Genomic DNA, 6,543 nt, shown 5'->3' on the forward strand with positions numbered 1-6,543 from the left:
AATAATATTGACAACTGACGCTTTTTAAAGAAAGAGCCATGCTTACTGTATAATAATAAAGATGATCGCGTTTTACTTTTGCTTACAGTTTCTATTAACTGTCTGGCATTCCAACTGATATTCAAACACTGCGGCAGAATGTCATTTTGAACTGACGAAGTTCCATTCTTTTGGCGTGAGATGGCGTGGGCACTCCAGGGTTAACATTAACTCTGGCGTTCTTTCTCTTCTTATTGAACTTCAACTGTTCATGACGTGAACTGACTGTTGTAAGCCTATTGGGTGTATTTGAGTAGGTGCTGAAATTATTGGTAAAATATTTTATAAGAGTTAGCTGATTTCAACATTGTTATGTTATTTACCTTGAGAGGACGCTACGCACGCTTCAGGACCTTGGCAAGGAAGTGGAGTCACATTACGTTATCCGTTGAATTTGTTGAATAATACAATTATTTAAATAATCCACCATTTGCAATAAACAAATACAATAACTGCAATTCAATTAACCTACTGCAAATAAAAAAAGCAAAATAAGCAGCGCAAACATTTACCAAAATTAAATTAAATTAAATGGTTTTGATCTGTTGTCCGTACTTCAAACACCTCAACATCCATGTCAGGTGATCGAGCTGGTCGCTCGCAGGAGGAGAGTGTTCCACTCCAGTCACTTTTTTTTTTTTTTTTTCAAAGTAACAAAAACACTTATTCACTGCCCACCATGAACTACTTTAGATGTGCAATGACTGCTGTATAGGATACTGACCTTAGGTTTAAGGTTTCGGTGTTGAAAGATGATTATTCGTTGTTTTATTAACAATAATATGATAACCAATCAGAGTGCAGTGTCCTGACAGGAACATTTGGTTGTACCTTTCGACAGCCCAAACTGCAGTGTGTTTTTCTGGTGTTAGAGAAAGTCAGAAAATGAGGGAGACGACCTGTCCAGTTCTGATATATTTTCAGGAATCAGCATGCCAGAGGCTGAAGAGGTATGGAAATACGCATTTGCATAATAAAGTAGTCGTTTGTTACAGTTTACAAATATGTGTACAGTGGCTTGCGAAAGTATTGACCCCCCTCCCCTCCCCTTGGCATTTTTCCTATTTTGTTGCCTTACAACCTGGAATTAAAATTGATTTTTATTTGGATTTCATGTAATGGACATACACAAAATAGTCCAAATTGGTGAAGTGAAATGAAAAAAATAACTTGTTTCAAAAAATTCTAAAAAATAAATAACGGAAAAGTGGTGCATGCATGTATATTCACCCCCTTTGCTATTAAGCCTCTAAATAAGATCTGGTGCAACCAGTTACCTTCAGAAGTCACATAATTAGTTAAATAAAGTCAACCTGTGTGCAATCTAAGTGTCACATGATCTGTCACATGATCTCAGTATATATACACCTGTTCTGAAAGGCCCCAGAATCTGCAACACCACTAAGCAAGGGGAACCACCAAGCAAATGGCACCATGAAGACCAAGGAGCTCTCCAAACAGGTCAGGGTCAAAGTTGTGGAGAAGTACAGATCAGGGTTGGGTTATAAAAAAATATCCGAAACTTTGAACATCCCACGGAGCACCATTAAAGCCATTATTAAAAAATGGAAAGAATATGGCACCACAATAAACCTGGCAAGAGAGGGCCGCCCACCGAAACTCACAGACCAGGCAGGCAAGGAGGGCATTAATTGGAGAGCAACAAAGAGACCAGAGATAACCCTGAAGGAGCTGCAAAGCTGCAAAGCTCCACAGCGGAGATTGGAGTATCTGTCCATAGGGCCACTTTAAGCCATACACGCCACAGAGCTGGGCTTTACGGAAGAGTGGCCAGAAAAAAGCCATTGCTTAAAGAAAAAAATAAGCAAACACGTTTGGTGTTCGTCAAAAGGCATGTGGGAGACTCCCCAAACATATGGAAGAAGGTACTCTAGTCAGATGAGACTAAAATTGAGCTTTTTGGCCATCAAGGAAAATGTTATGTCTGGCACAAACCCAACACCTCTCATCACCCCGAGAACACCATCCCCACAGTGAAGCATGGTGGTGGCAGCATCATGCTGTGGGGATGTTTTTCATCGGCAGGGACTGGGAAACTGGTCAGAATTGAAGGAATGATGGATGGCGCTAAATACAGGAAAATTCTTGAGGGAAACCTGTTTCAGTCTTCCAGAGATTTGAGACTGGGACGGAGGTTCACCTTCCAGCAGGACAATGACCCTAAGCATACTGCTAAAGCAACACTCGAGTGGTTTAAGGGGAAACATTTAAATGTCTTGGAATGGCCTAGTCAAAGCCCAGACCTCAATCCAATTGAGAATCTGTGGTATGACTTAAAGATTGCTGTACACCAACGGAACCCATCCAACTTGAAGGAGCTGGAGCAGTTTTGCCTTGAAGAATGGGCAAAAATCCCAGTGGCTAGATGTGCCAAACTTATAGATACATACCCCAGGAGACTTGCAGCTGTAATTGCTGCAAAAGGTGGTTCTACAAAGTATTGACTTTGGGGGAGTGAATACTTATGCACGCTCAAGTTTTCTGTTTTGTTGTCTTATTGCTTGTTTGTTTCACAATAAAAAAAATATTTTGCATCTTCAAAATGTTGTGTAAATCAAATGATACAAACCCCCCAAAAATCCACTTTAATTCCAGGTTGTAAGACAACAAAATAGGAAAAATGCCAAGGGGGGGTCAATACTTTCGCAAGCCACTGTAGTAATAACTACATTATCGCATGTTGCATACACCAGAGTCGAGGATGTGCCGATTAGCGGAAGCCAGGTTGCATCCCATTGTACTTTGGATTGTCTGGTAAACGAAACGTTAATTAGTTCTTTTATTTATTCGATATAAACCAGGTTAAATCCATGTCATAGGTTCCTATTGGCTACACACACACACACACACACTTCCTCTTGTGATACCGCAACAAGACCGATTTGTTGAAATATCTCAGAAATTCACCCAAGACAGGTGAAGCAAGAAATGCTGTGTTTTCATAGCTCTGCCTATAGGCTGTACTGAATGGACGTTTAATCGTAATTCGAAAGTGCTTCAATAAGTGCTCTTGAGAATGAACATAAGAACATAAGAAAGTTTACAAACGAGAGGAGGCCATTTGGCCCATCTTGCTCGTTTGGTTGTTAATAGCTTATTGATCCCAGTATCTCATTAAGCAGCTTCTTGAAGGATCCCAGGGTGTCAGCTTCAACAACATTACTGGGGAGTTGATTCCAAACCCTCACAATTCTCTGTGTAAAAAAGTGACTCCTATTTTCTGTTCTGAATGCCCCTTTGTCTAATCTCCATTTGTGACCCCTGGTCCATGTTTCTTTTTTCAGGTCGAAAAAGTCCCTTGGGTCGACATTGTCCATACCTTTTAAAATTTTGAATGCTTGAATTAGGTCGCCGCGTAGTCTTCTTTGTTCAAGACTGAACAGATTCAATTCTTTTAGCCTGTCTGCATATGACATGCCTTTTAAGCCCGGAATAATTCTGGTCGCTCTTCTTTGCACTCTTTCTAGAGCAGCAATATCTTTTTTATAGCGAGGTGACCAGAACTGAACACAATATTCAAGATGGGGTCTTACTAGTGCATACAGTTTTAACATTACTTCCCTTGATTTAAATTAAACACTTTTCACAATGTATCCGAGCATCTTGTTAGCCTTTTTTATAGCTTCCCCACATTGTCTAGATGAAGACATTTCTGAGTCAACAAAAACTCCTAGGTCTTTTTCATAGATTCCTTCTCCAATTTCAGTATCTCCCATATGATATTTATAATGTACATTTTTATTTCCTGCGTGCAGTACCTTACACTTTTCTCTATTAAATGTCATTTGCCATGTGTCTGCCCAGTTCTGAATCTTGTCTAGATAATTTTGAATGACCTTTGCTGCTGCAACAGTGATTGTCATATGCTTTGCAATTATCCATTATCGATGTTGCGTCCTCAAAAAAATCAAGCAAGTTAGTTAGACACGATCTCCCTTTCCTAAAACCATGCTGACTGTCTCCCTGGACCCTGTTACCATATAGGTAATTTTCCATTTTGGATCTTATTATAGTTTCCATAAGTTTGCATATAATAGAAGTCAGGCTTACTGGTTTGTAGTTACCTGGTTTAGTTTTGTTTCCCTTTTTGTGGATCGGTATTACGTTTGCCATTTTCCAGTCTGTCGGTACCACCCCTGTGTCAAGAGACTGCTGCATGACAAAGTATTGTTCCATATGTCCAAGTGGTATTCTCTTAATATCGCACACAAAGCTTGTATTGTAGTGACTGACATTGTATTCCCTTGATAATGATAATAGCTGCACTTTATTTAAATTAAACACTGTGTAACATGCAGACCTCCTATTTAAAAGCTACACAGCACAGCCTGCATATGTATAACACCGTGTAACAATTTTTTTTATTTTTTTTGTTCCTGGGTAGTAAGTGTTATTTCCTAATTGCTTATGCCTCAAAAGTATAGAAAATGACTATTATTCCCCACAAACTTTGCTTTTGTGACCAGGGCAGTGATATTTCAAAATATCACTATTTCCAATGGGAAAACGGGCAAATGTGTGTCTTTTCGTTCACATAGTCAGAAAAAAACAACATATGAATCCAAATTAACATGTATTTATACTAAAGTAATACAAAAATACCTACAAAAGATTTAGAAGTGAGTAGTTTTTCGAGATTTACGATTATACTGTAAATTTACAGTAAATTTAGAAGTATCGTAAATCTCGAAAAACTACTCACTTCTAAATCTTTTGTAGTCATTTTTGTATTACTTTGGTATAAATACATGTTAATTTGGATTAATATGTAGTTTTCTCATTGGAAATAGTGATATTTTGAAATTTACCTGTCCTGGTCACAAAAGCAAAGTTTGTGGGGAATAATAGCCATTTTATATACTTTTGAGGCATAAGCAATTAGGAAATAACACTTACTACCCAGGAACAAAAATTGTGTTACATATTGTAATCTCTCAGTACCACACATGAAACTGACATATAAGAATTCATTAAAAAAAACTTAAAAAACCAATGCACTACTATTGAAACTTAGGAATGTGTAGTTATTAACACTTTTACTGTAACTATATAATAGAGTTCAATATCACTTTGGTAGCATTATCGTGGTGCATTATTGTTCTGACAACACATTTTAAGTTTTCAAAGTGGTTATGAAAGCAGTAGTACACGGCAGGGTGCTCAGATATTGTCCAGTAGCCACGCGGCTAGGGGTGTTAATCACTAGGGGATGCCAAGTGCCATTAAACAGCCTGGGTCTGTGGACGTTGAACCATATTTCAACACCCTGGAGTGTGTTAAGGTGCTTATAATATTGCACCCCTACCCTAAGCTAACCAATTCCACCCAAAGTGAATTGGCTGTCAAGTGAATCTGCCAACGTTCCATGCTGTACTGGTATGGTAGCATGTGTTAGTCAATGAGACTGCTCCCTCTGTTCTTGGCATTTTATATTTATGTAGTTTTACTGTGTTATGTAGCCTTTATGAAGGTGTTATGAATGATAGTGTCCAGTTCAATTGAAGCAGTAGCACAATAATACATTATATTGTATTTTATTAAGATTTTCCTCCCAGTGTGTTGTCCTTACAGCTCACTGAACAGAGTATTTTGTTAACTCATCCCACAATTTTTTTCAATGCAATTTTTAGGTTATGTTGAAAAATTCCTGCTTACTTTTTAGCTGGACGAGAAGGAGTATAACATCCCTCAAGTAGAAACACTACCTACTCTCGAGAGCATCTTAAGTGAGGTAAAATTAGCAATTTGTAACCGGTTCTGTACTTGCATTTGAATGGTAGCAATTAGTTAACAATAATTAGCTTTTTATTCCTCATGGTGGAATGCTGGGGCAAAAATTACACTGGAACAAAAGCTTAGTGAATCGACCCTTTTGTGTGTAATTTAGTTTTTTTCCCCCCAGGATGTTCTCTGTGACCATAATGTTGACCTTCTGCTTTCTGTGGAGCTTTCCCAGCTGACAGCAATGTCTGAGGACGGCAGCAGCACTAACACTGAAGAATGAAGAGTGAGCTGCCAAAGATTCCACAACTTCTGAGTGGTAAAAATAGATGTTTTCTTGAATGAATAAAACCAGGAAAGAAAACACTTTGAGACATTACCATATATACTGTTTGTTTTAAAAACAGCATTCTCCAATTACAGGCTAAAAGAATTGAATCTGTTCAGTCTTGAACAAAGAAGACTACGTGGCGACTTAATTCAAGCATTCAAAATTCTAAAAGGTATTGACAATGTTGACCCAAGGGACTTTTTCGACCTGAAAAAAGAAATAAGGACCAGGGGTCACAAATGGAGATTAGACAAAGGGGCATTCAGAACAGAAAATAGCAGGCACTTTTTTACACAGAGAATCGTAAGGGTCTGGAATCAACTCCCCAGTAATGTTGTTGAAGCTGACACCCTGGGATCCTTCAAGAAGCTGCTTGATAAGATTTTGGGATCAATAAGCTACTAACAACCAAACGAGCAAGATGGGCTGAA

The sequence above is a fragment of the Polyodon spathula genome, chromosome 4 (genome assembly GCF_017654505.1).
Source record: "Polyodon spathula isolate WHYD16114869_AA chromosome 4, ASM1765450v1, whole genome shotgun sequence".
Taxonomy (NCBI): domain Eukaryota; kingdom Metazoa; phylum Chordata; class Actinopteri; order Acipenseriformes; family Polyodontidae; genus Polyodon; species Polyodon spathula.